Source organism: Schistocerca serialis, chromosome 2 (genome assembly GCF_023864345.2).
Source record: "Schistocerca serialis cubense isolate TAMUIC-IGC-003099 chromosome 2, iqSchSeri2.2, whole genome shotgun sequence".
Taxonomy (NCBI): Eukaryota; Metazoa; Arthropoda; class Insecta; order Orthoptera; family Acrididae; genus Schistocerca; species Schistocerca serialis.
Genome location: NC_064639.1, coordinates 443,767,005 through 443,787,613, shown reverse-complemented (window position 1 = coordinate 443,787,613; position 20,609 = coordinate 443,767,005).

The following is a 20,609-nucleotide window of genomic DNA, read 5'->3' as shown; positions in this document are numbered from 1 at the left end:
GCTTCTCGATCGGTGGGCCATGGAATGTTCAGCTTTCATGACACAACTCGTGCACTGATCGCACACTGCTTCCAGCATCATCAGCCATGGCAACAGTAACTTCTTCAACAATTTGTGGTGCAATTGGCGGTGGACGTTTCACAGAGCAATTCTCAAATCGCCAATTAATTCGAACTTCCGACACATGTTTTCCAGTCTCGCTGCGTATACCTTTATGCCGCCGATACTCTCGAAGAGCAGCAGTACTATTGCTGTTTTTTTGATAAAGCAGCTTAATCAGTAAAGCACTGCTCGCCTTGTCCACACCCGTGTTGACTGTCCGCAACTGTAATGCGCACTGATACTGGTGTTTCACCCCTACGTCGCCGACGGCAAATTATGACACTAACATTTCAAACAACGCAAGTCCTGCAGTGCACAGTCTGAATATCATTCCAATAAAATTGGATGCCGTACGGCAAATAGCGAAATCTTAATTATAAACACCCTGTATTTAAACCGAAACTTACGTAGCTGTTGATAAAATCACCCACCCCCTCACCCCTACCCAACCCCACCCCTATTCTTGACCCATGCACTGTCATCAAGATACAGCCCCTGCAGCACGATATTGGTATATTTGTAAATCATTTCCTGTTCGTATTTGAGGCATCTGACGGTAGTAGGTGATTCAGTTGACTGCTTAAACCAAGTTTAACACTGGAAATATTTACATCTACATCTGAGCTTCACAATCAACATTACCGTGTGTTATAGAGGGCACTTCTGATTACACAGTCGTTTCCGTCCTTTTTTGTTCTGTTCGCGTATAGCACAGGAGAAAAATGACGGTCGGTAAGGATCTGTATGAACTTTAATTTCTCTGATGTACTGGTCGTAATCATCTATCATCTATATCTACAGCCATCTACATCCATATTCTGCAAACAACTGTGAAGTGCATGGCAGAGGGTACTTCCCACTGTATCAATTATGAAGAGCAGGAGGAATGACTGTATAAACGACTTTTGTGAGTTCTAATTAATCTGATCTTATCCACTCGATCACATAGGCTGTAGCATATTCCTTGAATCGTCATTTAAAGCCTGGTCTTAAAAATTTGTATGTAGGCCTTCTCGAGGAGTCTATCTCCATGAGTCTGTCCCTGTCATTTCAGCTTCTGCAGCACCTCTGTGACACTCCCGCGCCAATCAAACAGACCTGTGACTGTGTTGATCTTCACTGAGTATGATCAATACCACCAACCCCCCCTCACACATACAATCCCATCTGGTACGGGTCCCACACACTTGAACAGTATTCTAAGATGGGTAGCACGAGTGATTAGTAAGAAATCTCCTTTGTAGACTAATTTCATTTCCCTAGTATTCTACCAGGCTGAGTCTAAGTGATCGTTTCATTTTATATTCCCACTTAGTGTTGCATCCAGTTATTTATACGAGTTGACCGATTGTAACTGTGATTTGTTGATATTGTTGCCACGTGATGCTACGTTATTTCTAGTTTTCTTTATAAACACAATTTTAAATTTTTGAACATTCAAAAAACGCTTCGATTTCCTTGCACCATTCTGAAACATTATCAGGATCTGAATGAATATTTCTGCTTCCCTACAGGCAACTGCATCAATTGTGAAAATTCTGAGGTTACTATTAATATTGTGTATCAGGTAATTAATATACACCAAGGCAACAAAACTCAAGGGGTTACCTCCGAATATCGTGTCGAATCTCCTTCTGTTCCACGCATTGCAGAAACCTGACTTGACATGGAAAGACGTTAGTTGTCCTCTACAGAAATACTGAATCAGCAGGTCTCCACCAATGCACTGTCCTTTTACAGCTTATGTACGCAGTAATTCAGTGTGCATATCGTTGTCCCACGTCCTTCGTCACCTCGGTATACAATGTGAACAGCAAGGGTTCCAACACACTTTCCTGCGCCACATCGTAAGTTACTTGTACATCTGTCGATGACTCCATCCAAGATAATATACTGCATCCTCAACGCAGAAAAACACGAAAGAAAGAAATCCTCATTCCAGTCACAACTTTCACTTGATATCGCATACGATTGCACTTTCAATAATGACCGTAGATATAGTGTTGAGCCAAACGCTTTTCTGATATAGAGAAATAATGCGTCTACCTTTGTACATGGCTTTCAGTATGTCATGTGAGAGAAGCGCTGTTTGGGTAGCACATGGTCGATGTTATCTGAATCCATCCTGGTTGGCATGGAGGAGGTCACGCTGTTCGAGGTGTCTCATTGCGTTTGAGCTCATTTGAAAACAGCCTCTTATTACCAGTAAATAACAATACTGAAAGCTGCAGTGATGCTACTTGGACAAGTGGTGTTAATAAAAGAACTTCATTCATTCTAATCACAGCAACAAAACTAAAGGGTTGAAGACAATAGCGAAACCGTGTAAAAGGCGTCAGAGATTAAGTGCGAAGTACTGCTGATAACTGCCGTCGGCACCCGTGTAGAGCGAGGTCGCCGTGCGTCACCGGTACGTGCTGGGCTGGACCAGTCAGCACCCGTAGCAGGTCGGGACCCGTGCCTGGGGTCAAGGACGGCACCGCCTGCGAGCACCACGGCCAGCGCTTCCTCTAGTGGTCCGAGCCACACTCAATATTTATTACACATTACTTACTACTGCGCAATAATATTCATTGACTGAGATCGGTATTGACGGTTTGTACAATACATTCGAAAAGATTGCAGAGCTTTAAAAATATTGACACTCGCTCAATATATTGTGTCGTGCAACGATGTAATTGCGCGATACAAGATAGTTTCTGCCAATACCGAGAGAAATTCAGTTGGCTCCGAAATAATTTCCGTAAAGAACTAAAACAATGTTTATTTTCAGAATAAGATTTTCACTCTGCAGCGGAGTGTGCGCTGATATGAAACTTCCTGGCAGATTAAAACTGTATGCCAGGCCGAGACTCGAACTCGGGACTTTGCCCTTCGCGTACAAGTGCTCTACCAACTGAGCTACCCAAGCACGACTCATGCCCTGTCGTCACAGCTTTACTTCTGTCAGTACCTCGTCTCCTACCTTCCAAACTTTACAGAAGCTCTCCTGCGAACCTTGCAGAACTAGCACTCCTGGAAGAAAGGTCCCGAGTTCGAGTCTCGGTCCGGCACACAGTTTTAATCTGCCAGAAAAATTCATATCAGCGCACACTCCGCTGCAGAGTGAAAATCTCATTCTGGAAACATCCCCCAGGCTGTGGCTAAGCCACGTCTCCGCAGTATCCTTTCTTTCAGGAGTGCTAGTTCTGCAAGGTTCGCAGGAGAGCTTCTGCAAAGTTTGGAAGGTAGGAGATGAGGTACTGGCAGAAGTAAAGCTGTGAGGAGGGGGCGTGAGTCGTGCTTGGGTAGCTCAGATGGTAGAGCACATAGCAGTCCGGCTTTCGCCGCCGTGCAGTGCGGACGTGTTGTTGTTTCCGCCTGCGGAGCGCGCGCGCTCGCTGTTGTTTACATTTCAGCGGCCGTCACTTACGTGTCGCTTATGTGCACTAGAACCATGGCCAACCGTTTTCGAAAATCAACTTTACGATTCAACTTCTGCAACGACTACGCACGACCAAAGGCCTTGGAAGTGGAACGCTTCCTACGCGACGTTGCTAAGATCCCAGCTTCCGACATCTTGGGCATCCATTTGTCCATATTAAGCAGTACTGTGTATGTCAAAGAATACTTCCTGACACCAACCATGGATTACGGTTTTGCCACGCCGACGGCAGTGTCGGAGCGGTCACTGTCGACCATGCCGGCTTAGGAATGCGCACCATACGAGCTTTCGAACTCCCGTTCGAGCTTCCGGCGGAAGACGTTATCGCGGCTTTCCGCCCCTATGGCACTGTACACGGCCACATTGCCGAACGCTGGGCGCAATTCCAAACGTACCCCGTTCTTAACGGTGTACGGCAGATCACCATCGACCTCCATCGCCACGTGCCATCTTACCTGCAAATTAACGGGTGCCGCGCGGTTGTCATATACGACTGCCAACGCAAGACCTGTTTCGGGTGCGGCAAAGAAGGCCACCTCAGATCTGAGTGTCTTCAGCGACGAATCACCCAATTGCCAGCCGCTACCGTGGCACCTCCGGCTCCGACGACGGTTTTACCGATCACCTACGCTTCGGCGCTCTCTTCTCCTCCCACCGTCTTCCGACACGGAGGGACGAACCCGCAAACAACGTTCACCTAAGAGGCGCAAGAGGAGGCGCCGTACGGTCTCGCAAGGAGACGGATCACCTCCCCCTGATGCTCCAGAGGCCGTCCGACCCGACGAGGCCTCGGAGAACCCGCTTGCGGGTGATTTTAATTGTGACTTGCATCCTAAAGATCAAGTGCCCCACTACAACACCTGTCAAGAACTGCGTCTTGTCATCCGAGATCTGTTGCTCCGCGACACTTGGGAAGTTCAGCACGGCGACGCGCCTGGACATACTTACCAGACGAGTCACTCCGCGAGCCGCCTAGATAGAATTTACGTCTCTCGGGAACTCACACCTGCAGTCCAAGGTGCAGAACTTTGGCCCCTGGCCTTTTCGGACCACTGTGCCTACATCTGCAACATTCTCTTCACCAAGCAAGTGGTCTGGCGTAGTCCTGCACCGTGGAAGCTAAACACCTCCCATCTTCATGATCCCGAATGTCTTCAACGTGTTATCGAGACATGGGCCACCTGTGAACGTCGCTTACCTAAATACTGCACGACCTTGACCTGGTGGCTGTAATGTGCCAAACCTGCCATTCGACGTACTTTGATTCAGTATGAAAAGGAAGTTGCTACGTGGCGCCGGCACACTACCGACTATTTCTACGCCGTTCTCCGCGACCTGGACGCCCAACCGCCCACCCCCGACACCCAGAGGGAACGCAGCAGGATTAAGGCGCAAATTGTAACGTTGACACGCCATAGACTGCAGGGGGCTATGGTGCGAACCCGATGTCAAGATTCCGCGGAACAAGAACATCCGACCATGCATCATATCGCCTCCGATAGGAAACATCGACGACAACAACTCATCACCGAGATCACCACCTGTCGCGGCCGGCACGTCACTTGTCAGGCCGAAATCGTCAGTGCCTTTGTCGACCACTACCGCACAATCTACCAGGAGGAGACTACCGACAACCACGCTGAGGGGTCTGTGTTGCCACACGTAACTCGCACTCTCACCAGCGACGAAGCGGACGAGCTGATGGAGCCCATTACGCCTGACGAAATCCACGATGCAATCAAAAAAGGTGATCTGAATAAGTCACCTGGTGTCGACGGATTGCCGATAGAATTTTATCGCGATTTCTTCACACTCATGGCGTCACGGTGGACAACGATGTTTCATGAACTGCTGATGACGGGGAACGCCGTACCGCCGTCCTTCGTCACGGGAATTATTATACCCATCCACAAACCGACACCAGGTATGACGACAGCACATTACCGTCACCTGACTCTGCTTAACGCAGACTGTAAAATTTTTCACGCCTACTGGCAACGCGATGCCGCAAGGTCCTGCCTAGCATTCTATCCCCGGAACAGACAACTCCGGGTGGCTCAGTTAATACACAATACACAAACGGCCACAGGAGAACGTCGCGATTTAATTGCACTGGCAGCGGCGTGCAGACTCCGCGCCGCAGTGGTTGCCATTGATTTGACAGCGCATTCGACAAAGTGCGGCATCTTTTTCTGTTCTCAGTGATAAACCGCATGGGTTTTCCACCAGCCTTTATTGATGTCATCCGGCGCCTGTACGGCACCGCCGAATCGCTGATTCAGGTTAATGGCCGTGTGGCGGGACCAGTGGCGATCCGGCGTTCCGTACGGCAAGGCTGCCCACTTTCGACCCTACTCTATACCATAAGCCTGGAGCCACTCATCGGGAGTCTGACGAGCCACCTTTCTGGTCTCACTTTGCGACAGCACAGTTTTCGATGTCGTGCGTATGCGGACGACCTCCTCCTCTTGATCCGCTCACGGAGTGAAACACACACGGTACTTGATTTGATATCAACGTACGGCACTGCAGCGGGCAGTAACATGAATGTGACTAAATCCGCGGCGATGCCCATTGGACGCGGCCTCTCACATGACGACTTAGCACCTCTCCCGTGTGTACAAAAACTACGATACCTTGGTATCATTTTCACCTCCACCGTGCGCCGCTCCGCTGCCATCAATATTCGGCGTGCACTCCAAACTATCCGCACGACGGTGCGACAAAATCTTCTCCGACGACTCGACTCTTTACAACGGGTCCAATACCTCAATCAACATGTGGCGTCCAGAATAGTGCACATGGCACAGGTCCTCCCGCTGCCATTAACTATTGGACGCAGCCTCCATGCTGCCTTCGGATACTTCCTTACGGCCGGTACCCTCTTTAAGGTCCGCTACGACACGCTCACCCTTCCCCCGCGAGCGGGGGGCCCCGGCCTTGTCAATGTGCAACTCCGCGCGGCGTCCTTGTTCATGTCCACCATGCACAAGCAGTGGCACGGGGGCACATCCCTTACGCGCAGTTTGCTGGAAATTCTTGTGCCCGCGACCATAACACTACCAGTACCCGTCGGACACATCAAGCACCAGCTGACGCACATTTCTGATTTCATCGTCGACTTCAGTTATGCTCACACACACTTACCGACCACGCGTTCTCCTCGACCTGAAGATGTTTACACCCCACTCCTTCGTTCCATATCCAGCAACAATATCGAACTGAGACATCCGTCCACGCGGTGGCCCACGGTTTGGCGTCACATCCACCAGCCTTTTCTTCCCTCCAACGTCCGGGCAACATGGTACCAAGTCGCAAATGAAAAATTCGCCACAAATCATCGTCTTCACGCCATCGGACTAAAGGACTCTCCACTTTGTCCCATTTGCCACCTCGTGGATGACGATGTCCAGCAACTGACTTGTGCTGCCACCAGTGACGTCTGGAAACTTGCCCGACAGTTCGTTGCCTGTTACCTCCGCGTTCCGCCGGACTCGGTTGACCCATGGACTTTTATCCATCCTGAGAATACTTATTTCCCCGCCATCAAAAATCGTGCGATTGTATGGGTCAAGGGATGGACGATCACCTACATGTATAATGATGGCGACAAATCACGCCTTGATTTCTGGCAGTACTTACAAACCGCCCACAGTGAAGTCGAACACCAACCGCGCTACCGCGCCTTTTTCGCCAATTACCTACATGCGATCTTTACGTCACCCCCGCTCAGTTGGATGGTGCCACACGCCGACAGCACTCCCCCCCCCCCCCCCCACCCTGCTGACATCTGAGACCCCCCCGCTACTTTCTACATTGTAACCCACAGTGGAGTAGGCGCATGGACACACGCCTCCTTTTTTTTATGCACTGCACCAGAAAACACTGGTTTTTCCCTCGCTCCACTGTATATTGCTTCACACCTCTTAGCTTACATCAGTATTATTATTCTTTTTTTTCTACACCTTGTTCATAAAAAAAAATTGCTCGCCTTGTACGAGTATAATGTCTTCTGTTATTTTCGCCGGAATGATGGCATTTCTGTTGTATTTAAGTTTGTACCAATAAAGATCTTTTGTTCATTTACCCTGTTCCTGGTAAAAAAAATAATAAAAATAATAAAATAAAACAAAAATAAATCAAAAAGCTACTTTGAGGGAGTGATTCAGGGACGGGAGGGGGAAGACATCGCGGCCAGGCCTCGGGTTCCGACCCCTGCCTACCTTGTCTCCACCTACTCATAACTGAACACTCTTAAAACAAAAAAATATAAAAAAATTAAAAAAAAAGATGTTTAGGGCTCGGACTATTACGCCAGAGGTCTCGGGTTCGATTCCTCCTCTGGCACTTTTTTTCCTTCTGTTTCATTTTCTTTTGTTTTTCCACCAATTATTCAGAAAGTTTCCCAAACCTACATTACCTTTAACAAATTGGTTACATTATTGAATAAAAAAAACATATAAAAATAAAAGAAAAATAAAAGAACAAAAAAAAGAGAAAAAAACGAAAAACAAAAAACAAAAAAGAAAAAAAAGTTGGTAGAGCACTTGCACGCGAAAGGCAAAGTCCCGAGTTCGAGTCTCGGCCCGGCACAAAGTTTTAATCTGTCAGGAAGTTTCGATGTTTATTTTTCTTGCACCATTTATCACAGCACGGACATAAGGTCATATAAGCTCTTAATCGGTAAATACACTGAAGTGCCAAAGAAACTGGGATAGACATACGTGTTCCAATACGGAGATATGTAAACATGCGGAATACGGCGCTGCAGTCGACAGTGGCTATATAAGACAAGTGTCTGGCGCAGTTGCTAGATCGTTTACTTCAGCTACAACGGCAGGTTACCAAGATTTAATTGAGTTTGAAAGTGGTGTTATACTCGGCGCACGAGCGATGGGAAACAATATCTCCGAGGAGGCGATGAAGTGGGGATTTTTCCGTACTACCATTTCAAGATTGTACCGTGAATATCAGGAATCCGGTAAAACATCAAATCTCTTACATCACTGCGGCCGGGAAAAGATCCTGCAAGAACAGGACCAAGAACTACTGAAGAGAATCGTTCAACGTGACAGAAGTGCAACCCTTCCGCAAACCGCTGCAGATTTCAATGATGGGGCGTCATCAAGTGTTAGCGTGCGACCCATTCAACGAAACATCATCGATATGGGCTTTCGGAGCCGATGGCCCACTCGTGTATCATTGATGGCTCCACGAAACAAAGCTTTACGCCTCGCTTGGTCCCGTCAACACCGACATTGGACTGTTGATGACTGGAAAGATGTTGCCTGGTCGGACGAGTCCCTTTCCAAATTGTATCCAGCGGATGGACGTGTACGGGTATGGTGACAACCTCGTGAATCCATGTACCCCGCATGTCAGCAGGAGACTGTTCAACCTGTCTGTAATTATGTGGGACCACTGACACGTCTAGATAAAACTCTGACAGGTGACACGTACGTGAGCATCCTTTCTGATCACCTGCATCCATTCATGTCCATTCCGCATTCCGACATGAACATTATTCACTGTATCTGCGATGCCTTGCAACGTGCTGTTCAGAAGAGATCTCCACCCCCTTCTAGTCTTGGCCGGCCGGTGTGGCCGTGCGGTTAAAGGCGCTTCAGTCTGGAACCGCGTGACCGCTACGGTCGCAGGTTCGAATCCTGCCTCGGGCATGGATGTGTGTGTTGATCTTAGGTTAGTTAGGTTTAATTAGTTCTAAGTTCTAGGCGACTGATGACCTCAGAAGTTAAGTCGCATAGGTCTCAGAGCCATTTGAACCTTCTAGTCTTACAAATTACGGACAGCGCTGTAGGATTCATGGCATCAATCTCTCCAACACTAATTCAGACATTAGTCGAGTCCATGTCACGTCGTGTTGCGACACTTCTACATGCTCGCGGGGACCCTACATGATATTAAGCAGGTGTACCAGTTTCTTTGGCTCTTTTTGGCTCTTCAGCGTAATTCTTTTATTTCATTTTCAGCAGTTGTTACAGTAGAAATTCGTAGAAAACAGCACACGTAAACGCTAATTTACAAAGTTCACGTGTTTAATTTATAATCAGTTATTGTTGTCGTTTATGAATTTGTTACCACAAATGAGCCCCTATTCGATTGAAATGTCGCCAGGAAGCTTTTCACGCTTGTTTCAACCACTCCGCGTAACTTCTGTTTGTGTTTTTTCAAGGTAAGCAACTCAGTCGAACTACGAAAAGATAGGTGTACTGCGAAACGCAACTTCAAATCTTCTTCTGTCTGGTTGCAGACGCTGTCATCCACAGCAGTGCTGACAATACCCATAGAGCTCGATGTGAGGCGACGCATCTTGATTATTCCAAGGATTGTACAAAGAATTTCAACAATACAAACTACAATTTATTGCAGACAGCTGTCTGAACTAGTCTATGTGACGACTGCGATTGAAAATGGAGAAAACCGAATGTCGTGCTGTTAGAAAACTTCTTCATTTAAAGGGTTGTACTGCAGCAAAAATCAACAGAGAACTGGATGAAGTTCGCGCGGACTTTGCACCATCACTGAAGACCATTTACTTACGGATTAATTAATTTGAACGTGAGCGGACAAACACCGAAGTCGCAGGGCGCTCCGGCCGTCCAATTGACGTCACCACGAAGGAAACCACTGACAAAATCCATAATATGGTTATGCAAGACCGCTCACTACAAATTTCTAATGCAGTTATATCTTCTAGTATGTTACTGAAAATCTCCGTCAACAAAACTGCTTAACGTACGAGAAATTTTCTCTGAGTGCCAAGTAATACAACCCGCTTTTCCCTAGATGCTCCCAAACGAACATCGCATTTCCGAAAACAAATGTTAATGTTGTACCTTGTTCTTACATGACGTAAGCAAACTTGATACTTACACGATACCTCGCCAGCCTGCTTTGTGTGTGTGTGTGTGTGTGTGTGTGTGTGTGTGTGTGTGTAAAATTTTGTGTAACGATTCCGGAGTAAAGAGTCCACACGTTAACATTTACATTATCTGTACAAATAAACGAAGACGCGGCCTTCAATTTTTGAGGGCATTTAGGAAATGCCTGTTGTTCGCTTTTCCCTTTCACCATCCTGATCTTGTTATGTAAGCATCGTTCTCTGTGGCTCTGTTTAATTTATAATACAGTGTGATTATAGTTGAAGTTAAACTTTCAAACCGCTGTAGAAATAAAACCACAAGTCAGAATGACGTATAGTTAAATAATGTAGCAATAGATGGCGCTGTAAAAATCATAATTTAATTGTGGTCGTCTACAAATTACACTTAAATCATACAACTATGCCTAAGGTGTACGTTTGACGTTAAACAAACTATACTACTCAGTGTGCATGGGTGTACAGGTGAGATACTGTTAGTTACGTAAGCCCATCCACCACGGCAAGGTCATATCACATCGGATGGGAAAAGTCGGTTTTTAATTGTCCTTAGGCCCAAAACCGTATAAAAAGCATCACTCACATCGCTTTTTAATTGTCCTGAGGCCAAAAACCACATAAAAGGCATCACTCAAAACCAAATCTTCCCGTCTCACGTTCAGAATGTGTTGCGAAATGGGTACCTTCAACGCAGCTAAGTTTGCAATCGGAACACTGAATACAACATCTTTCAGATAGTCCCACAGCCAAAAGTCACACGCATTTGATTCAGGTGATCGGGATGGCTAGGCTGTAGGGAAATGGCAGCTGATAATTCTAGCATTTCCGAAATGGTGCTTCAGCAGCTGCTTAACTAGATTTGCAATGTGCGGAGCTGCGCCGTCTTGCATAAAAATTATCCCATCCATATATCCACGTTGTTCGCGAGCTGGAATGACGTGGTTGCGCAAAAGACACTCATATCGCTTACCGGTGACGGTACAGGTAACAGGACCGGAAGAACCTGTTTCTTCGAAAAAATATGGCCCTGTGATAAATGATACCGTAAACCTGCATCACGCAGTGACCTTTTCAGGATGAAGTGGTACTGGTTGATTTGCTTGTGGATTTTCCGTTGCCCGTATTTGACAATTCTGTGTATTGACATATCCTGTCAGATGGAAGTCGGCTTTGTACGTCCACAAGATCTTCCACGGCCAATCATTGTGCACTTCCATGCGAGCGAGAAATTCTAAAGCAAAGGTCTCTCTTGCTGGCAGGTCAACAGGAAGCAACTCGTGTACATGGGTAATTTTGAGTGGATAACAAAGAAGGTTGTTTCGTAGAATTTTACGCACAGTGCTCACGGGTATGTCCAATGTTTGGGAAATTCTCCGCGCACTACACGTTTGCACACCACCATTTGTCTCCTCCTGCATTGCTGTGGCCACTGCTTCCACTGACGACGAATCAAGGCCTACCAGGTTGCACACCAAAAGAACCCGTCTTTTCAAATTCTCGAATCATTTTCTCCAGACCCACGGCAGTCATCGGACCAATGCCTTTTTTCAAACGCTTCAGTGTCCGGAACTTCTGCAAAGCGACGTGTTTACAGTCATCATGCTTGTAATACAGCTTTACAAGCAGAGAGCAATCATGTATTGAGACAGTACTGGCAAACGTCGCACACTCGAGAGGAGGAAAAGCCGTGTTCCCGGCGTGTTTATATCAACTTCAGTGAGTCGTGCGCATTACAGGTGTTTTCATTTACGTACTTTGTCACATACAGTGCCATCTATTGATCACTTTTCACACTATTTTTTTCTTCTAGCATAGGTTTTTCCCCTTCTCCAATAATATTCCGTTGCAATTTGATGTCACTCTGACCAGTGGTGTTATTTCTACAGCGTTATGAAAGTTTAACTTTAATTCTAATCACCCTGTATATTAAGTTAATTCTCAATCAAAATGCGTTCTAATACTTTATTGTCATACCTGCCCACATATTTATGTTAATTATCACAGTACTAATAGTTCGATTTTTCAACATTTTATGGAAGGGACGCAGCATTTCGGTGTGACGTCGATCCGCCATTGGTGTGACGTGTCAAAAATTTCCACTATCTCCTTTCGCTGATTGTACAACCTGAAACTGTAGTTATTCGAAGAAGAAGTCAAAAAATTTTAACTAATTACACTGCACCGAGCGATTACCAGATCGTGAAATGCAACTTACATTTCAAAAATGCCGTCGGCCCCGTCTTTAGTTGCGCTTCTCCCCACACTAGTTGGGACAATTACATCTTGCATTATTAAACGGCTTCGGCACATGTTTAGTGACTGGAGGTGGAAGCCAACTCACGAGCCGAGAATCATTTAATCATTTCCGCTGTGAGCATTAGTTTCACACAATACTTTGAATACAACAGTTGGACCATCGGAGTAAATTATATACTGTTTAAGATTGTCAATGATTGCTATTCCAATTCTCTAGCGTAGTGTCTTACCACTACTCTCTAGAGTTTTGTAGGAATATACTACAGCTTTTCACTATTTCATTGTTTTAGAAATATTGATCTTTCTATCCAGATAAGATAGCCTTCGTATAGTAAACGGGTACGTGGTCAACAATGGTCAACAATGAATTGCTGACGCAGTCTATGGGTCTATAGAATAAGGGGAATATGAACTAGGAAAGCTAGATCACACATTTCTAGATTCAGTCCTGTTGAATACTAATTTCGCATTTTACTGGTACCACACTCTGTATCACCTGAAACTTTCCGAACTTATACTTTGGCTTTGATTTCTGACGTTACATCCGTACAGATATGCGAGTAACGAACGCACAATAGAAAATTCTTTCTTCGGTTGCTTTCTTTGAATTACGCGGACTGGTATGCAAATCGCTCGCAAGGCTAACTGTCGAAGGCAGAGCTTTGATGACTTATTCAGGCGCCTGTCAGGGCGACTGTGGTGTTTGCTGAAGCAGCGTAATGCAGATCCTCCTGTCACGGCTGGACACGAGAGCAAAGAAAGTGAGGGATGAGAGGCGCGTGAGTGACGCTAATGGCCTGAGACTGTCTCTTCTATGAATTCCATATCGCCGCTGTGACTTGAGCGCAATACCTCGAACCACGTCAGAAAGCTTATGACATCGAGTCAAAAATAACTTTTAAGGATAAAATACACAAGTGTGTCTCTTTAACTCAAACGGAAAATATGTCTTTGATGTAGATATTATCGCATGTGTATTCGTTTGGTAAATGAATTGCGTCCGAAGTAAGTGAATCGCCCAGTCCATACCGTGAATGAGTTCGGCGTATGATTTAGAATTAAAGTGTTTGGTACAGATTTATTTGACAGAGGTTTTAGTTTTAGAACCGTCTGTCTTTCAGTGAAGTAAAACTACAACTTTATTGATGTTAGCGTGACTACGGAAAGTGGACAGGTCAATCATATACCATTGCAGCTGTAGACAACATAATATTCTTTAAATACGAGCTGTCGAAAATGTCACATACTAGTATGCCTCATTGATTTGGAGGTTAGTGTTGCTAACAATGGACTCGTGCTGTAGCGCTACGGCACATAGTCGTATCATTACTTGTCTTTCAGCAGCAGCGATGTATGGGAAGTCGAATTCATGTTTAAATGTTATTATGACTTATGATTTTATTTTAATTTGCTGTTCATATGTAACTCAAAAGGTGTTAATTTATTTCGTTGCATGAGCGCAACAGCAATAAATTGCCTCAAACCCAAGACAGCAGTTAACGCCACCGGAAATTTTCGAATTAAATCGGTGGTTAGAGATGCCAATAGCAGCATATTCTTGCTACGCCTGCTTTTGTTAACAATAAAAAAATAAAAAGGGGTATAATTGGTATTGTTAACTTCTCGGTCTGTCTTGAGATCTGGAAATTCCAGCGTTGTTATCCGATTTTGTAATTAAAAGTTATTAAGTGATACGACGCTATATGCAAGTGTTGAAATAAAACATTTGCGAAGTGTTGAAATTCATTAGAAAATCTTGACGTCCTGATTTGCGTGATAATTTTGAGAAAAGAATATTGGAAAAAGTGATACTGAGAAGAATAATGCCATTTTACAAAACACATAATGAAATACGAGCTTCTTATTGGCGCTAAAGGAAAAGTAAAAGATACCTGCGTAATAGCACTTACTTGATCTGATTTGTAGTAGATCAATGCAAGATGATAACTGATATTGAAATATTCGTTATTTAGAACATTTTAAGGTTCAGTGAAGTGAATGAGGAAATATAAAGGCATTTCGTATTTAATTTGAAAAGGTGGAAATTGCGTATCAGAGACTTTATTATTCAACTGCGCACAGATAAAGAAAAGAAGAAAGATGTCATTACGTCACAAACCTCAAGTCGATGTCCGCCGTCTTAATTAGCTCATATCATTAGGTCCAACACATTAAAGATTAAAGGAATCACATTTCATTCGTAAGTGGAGCAATCCAAGCAATATTTTCTTTTGTATACATGAATTATTGTTGCACTCTTTACTTTTATTGTAGTGGTTTTACTTCTGTCATTTGACTTTAGAATTGCATTACTTTACTGAGTGTCCGTTCTTTCTCAACTTTCCTGTGTGTTTCATTGCCTTCCAAATTGCAAACGCTCCGACAACCGACAACAATCTCTAGACCGTACAACCACGGCTACGTAACCGCACTGATTGTTGGGGCAGCATCTGATGCCCTACATTCCTCTCGCCGATAATTATTATTCGTTGTTCACATTTCCTCTCCCTCTGAAAGAGATTCTGGATAGAACAGCCGGAGACAGCAGTCATGTGTGAGTGAGTTTCGTGTGTATAATAGTATGAATGTGTATGTGTGCTGTGCTTCCTTTCTGAAGCAGGCTTCGGCTGAACATTTATGCAGACACCCTTTTCGTCATGCCTGCCTTGTGCTCGACTTGTCAGTAGCAATCTATCTGATTCACAGTATAGTTATTTCCTCATGAAGTTTGTTATAAATAATCCACTCCACTTCGGCAGGAACAATGATGTACATAATTACAATACCACAGGAAAAAAGACATTCATTACGCCACATTAAGGTTGTCTGTAGTACAAACAGGGGTTCACATTACTGAACCAAAAGTTTTGATCACTTACCCGTTGATATAAAATGCCTGACACACAGCAAAGTAAAATTTGAAACTAAACTGAAAACGTTTCTCTTTGATAACTCATCCTGTTGCGTGGAAGATTATCTATTACAGTAATGTGTAAATAGCGATAAGTTGGAATTACTGACTAACATCTGACTGTCTTTAATTAAAAAACGTAAAAACTAATCAATGATCAGCATGGAGGCATATTAACAAAAATTTTGATGTCAATATATACTGACTTGTTCCATATCGTTATGATTTATAGTGCAAACAATACATGGAACATGCAACGAAGTAACTAACTATTGGCATATCACAAAGGTTGGTGTAGACTTGTATACTTTGAATACTTCAAAATGAAATTCAAAAGTAAAATCAAGCAGGTAATCAAAGCAGAAGCACATTCCAATGCTATGTTTAGTTATTCCTGAGAACTGACAGAGTTAATGGTGAGATATACTCCGGGAAAAGAAGTAAACAGCCTACTGTTGTGAAGGTAGGCCTACATCTTACACAAGTTATGCTATCATTCCTAAAAATTTACTCACATACATGTTAAAGCAAAATATCTATTTTATAGGGTCTTCGTTTGAGACCATTCTCTTAATCATATTTATAGCATTCCACAACGCTGGAATATGTTTAAAAATTTATAACGTTTTTTTAACCTTTAAGTTGCTATTATTGGCCACACACTGAACGACGCCTCATACGTAAGATTTCAAAGTGAGAAACTGGATAAACTACAGTGAGGCTAATGCACTGACAGTTAAAAATAAAACAAGAACTCTATTCTGCATGGATGTATATCTTTATGCAGTTCTGTTTCCATGACATTTCAATAATCATTCACTTTGTTGACATGCGCAGGATACAATAGCATGTCTTGCTTCCCTCCTTACTGCACACGTTTATGGGTTAGCAAAGAACACGTAGGTAAGTTTTTCTTGCAAACGTGAACACTAAAATTGTTGTGCATATTAGTTTAAAGCTGAACATGTAACGGACAACAAGAAGTACCGGCACCAGTAAGCAAACAAACATTGGTCTCGGAGTTCCAGTTTCTTTTGCTATCTATACAAATACAGTAAAAGTGGAATAATTGATTATGAAAGCATGCTTTTCACATCACTTTCTTCTATTTCTGGTTATACGACATATAGCAACAAAAGACAAGTTACGTTAACGAGATCAAATGTGTCGTATTACTAGAGCAAATACGCATTCAAAAACAGAGAAACTTTCGAAATTGCCTTCCTGACACAGTTTTATTCATGTAAGACCTATAACTGTCAGTATTTCAAAGAGTTGTTGCGCACACACTACAGAAATAACGAATAAGAAACAATAGTAAACAGTAGTCTGCTAATGTTTTGGATTACTTAAAATGGCGGCAGGCCACGCCCACTCTGGCTTTAAACAACGTACAGCGTAAATATTCTATTTATTTTACAGCTTCTGTAAAAGATCTTCGGGATTTTGCGTCTGTTTAAATTTGGCATGTTTGTTTCGTTGTTTCTACAACAGTGTTCTAACCCGTTTTGCTCCGCCATTTGTTAATTTATTTGGTGTAAATCTTTCAATTGCTGCCGATATTATTTCTTTGAATTTAAGCCACATCTGGTCTACACTTACATTATTAATTTAGAATGAGTGGAGTTTGTTTCTTAGGAAGGCGTCAAGTGAATTTTTATCTGCTTTTTTGAATAGGTATATTTTTCGCTTATTCCTCGAGGATTTGGGGATTACAATATTCAGTCTCGCTACGACAACTCTGTGTTTACTAATCCCTGAATCGTTTTTGATGCTCGTTATTAACTCAGGATTATTTATTGCTAAGAGGTCAAGTGTGTTTACACAACCGTTTACTATTCACGTGGGCTCGTGAACTAACTGCTCGAAATAATTTTCAGAGAATGCATTTAGGACAATTTCCGATGATACTTTATGCGTACCTCCGGAATTAAACACATATTTTCGCCAACATATCGAGGTGAAATTAAAGTCACCCTTTGTAACTGAAGCCCTGTTTGAATTTTCCCGAGACCCTCTAACCTAAAAAAACCGCCCAGTCCACGCTACACAACCCCTGCTACCCGTGTAGCCGCCTCCTGCATATAGTGGACACCTGATCTATTCAGCGGAACCCGAAAACCAACCACCCTTTGGCGCAAGTCGAGGAATCTGCAGCCTGCACGGTCGCAGAACCGTCTGAGCCTGTGATTCAGACTCTCCACTCGGCTCCTTACCAGAGGTCCGCAATCGGTCCTGTCCACTATGCTGCAAATGGTCAGCTCTGCTTTCATCTTGTAAGCAAGACTTGCAGCCTTTACCACTTTCGTTAGCCGCTCGAAACCAGAGAGAATCTCTTCTGATCCAAAGTGACAAACATCATTGGTGGCGACGTGAGCAACCACCTGCAGTTGGCTGCACCCTGTGCTCTTCATGGCATCCGGGAGGACCCCTTTCACATCTGGAATGACTCCACCCGGTATGCACACGGAGTGCACATTGGTTTTCTTACCCTTCTTGTCAGCCAAGTCCCTAAGGGGCCCATAAGTGGGTTTAATTCGCAATCTTAGATACCTACTGCCGGCTGAGTAAGAGGTTCGTGTCACTACAGTGCGTTTCGGGTTCGATCTCAGTGACCACTTGAGATTTTCCTGTGGTGAAAAGTCTGAAACTGGGTCCACAGTACTTCGTGAGCCCAAATTATAAATGGCGTGAATAAATAAGCAGCTAAATTGTCAAGCCTACAACCCAAGGGGCGTCAAATCGTAAGGCTTGCTCCAGGCTTGGAGCCATACCTGCAAGAATGTCACCAACAGTAGCACTCTGCAACTTTGATGGCATTTATTCACAAAATTAATGTATGTGAATCCTTGACAGGTCTCCACAAACAACTAACCGTTTCGACTTCGATATTTCATTTTCCCATAAAAAGCTTTCCATCACAGGAATCATCAAAAAATTTCCATTTGAGGGCGTTGCTGCAGCGTATATGAAACGCAGCACGACTCCAATGCGGGTATAAGCACCGACATGCTGACAAATAATTAGTGTGGCATTCGTGTGTTTCTGCATCCGGTAAATGCGGAAACGTGAACAATGGTGACGTTACTACCAAATGTGTCCGAACAGGACCATCGAGATGTTGTTCTTTTTGTTTGGCTGCCGAAGGATGAATACCGTTAAATACCCATCGGAGGATAAAGAATGTGTGTGGATCAGCATATTTGTCGTAAACCACTGTTATGGACAACGGGTGCTCCTGCATCATGAAAACGCTCCTCCCCACATGTAAATGTAGTAATGCAGTCGTTACGCCAATTCAAGTGGCAGACACTTGAGATCCCGCCCTATAGTTCTGATCTCCCCACAAGCCTTTGATCCCTCAAAAAAGGTCTTTAAGTGCCGAAGATTTCCGCCAGTCGAGGATATGCAGCAGGCAGTTATGGCCTTCTTCACGGAGTACGACACAGTGCATGGCTGCGATGATTGTCTCGATGCTCATGGCAATTTTGCCTGGTTGGCATACCGATTCTGAACTGTGCAGCCTTCGAATGGAAACATTTTGGTCGCTCCTTACATAATACAAAAATTGTAAACTTCCCATACTTCTCTTACTATAGGAGAAAATGGTGCCTAATAGAAAATTTGAACATTCTATCAACGAAATTGTCACTGTGATGAAATTTCTCCTTCTTCCTTACTTTATGGGTCCAAATACCAATCCTTACAGGCTTCGACAAGACGGATTTTTAATTCGGCAATCAACTGATGTGATACTCACCTTGCAGACACCTTATTGAAGTGCAATAATTTTGAACAGTATTCTGCGCTGAACCAATGCTTCTCTTCAGACTTGTCGGTATTTGGTTCAGAGATACGCGTCTCATCTCCTTTACAAGCTCCTCCACTATCGCAATTTTCTCGTCCTTCACTACCCAGTGAGCCTTCCCAAGTTTTGGGACATCCTCCACATAAGTTATACTACTCTTAAATTTACTACACCACTTGTACATTTGTTCCGACGACAAACATGAATCACTGTAGCGTACTGTTATCCTGTGATGTATTTCGATTGATTTGACAAATTCCCTATACAAAAAACGCCGTCACAGATCGCTGATCAATAGCGGTGCATGTTGACAGCGGGTCGGCCATCTTGTTGTGGGCACTGCTACCTTATCCTGCGTTGTAGCATCACTCTGTCCCCTGGTGATCACCCTCTCAACCTCAAGGAACACTGTAACCGCCTACCAACGTCGCCACACAACCTCTCAACATTTTATGGGACCTTTAAAGTTTTCATTTGAATTAGCTTCTTAAAAGACAAAATCCGACGGCAGTTTCTCACTATACCTACTGATATGCCGCACAGTGCTGTTCACAACATTGACCCTCGACTACAGGTAGGATTAATGGATGACAGCCGACACGCTAACCATTTGTTATAAATAATATCGTATTTGCTAAAAATCAATTGCTATGCTAATTATTGCTTTTGTATCACTTCGTCCACTTTTTCTTGGTTTCAATAAAACTCCGTATCATTTCAAGCATGTGCATTAATTTTTAGCGCTCTACCTACATTATTCCATGTTAACGGGTTTTGGGTCATCATGTATCTACAAAGAAGACTTTTTCCAACAAACAAATTTTTATTTATGTAGATCAACGACAAGAGTTATTTACATTGTGCAGTCAATGGTATTAACGCACGCTAGAACTATGGAGGTCTCCCACTTTAGGCAAAATGCAAAGCAGGATTGGTAAGATTAACAGTGGGATGGAAATTCCACTGTTAAGCGCTGAAGAGAGAGCAGATAGGCGGAATTAGTACAGAGGGCATTCAAATAAAAACGAGACAGGTGGAAAAAGTAAGTAATTATTTCAAAAGTAATCGCGATAACTGTTAATACATTTACACCACTGTGAGACAAGAGTATCAGTGCCTTCATGGAAAATTGTTGTGGATGCCTAAGGAACCATGATTGCACCCTTTTGTGCACCTCTTCATCAAAGGCAAATTGACGACCGCCAGT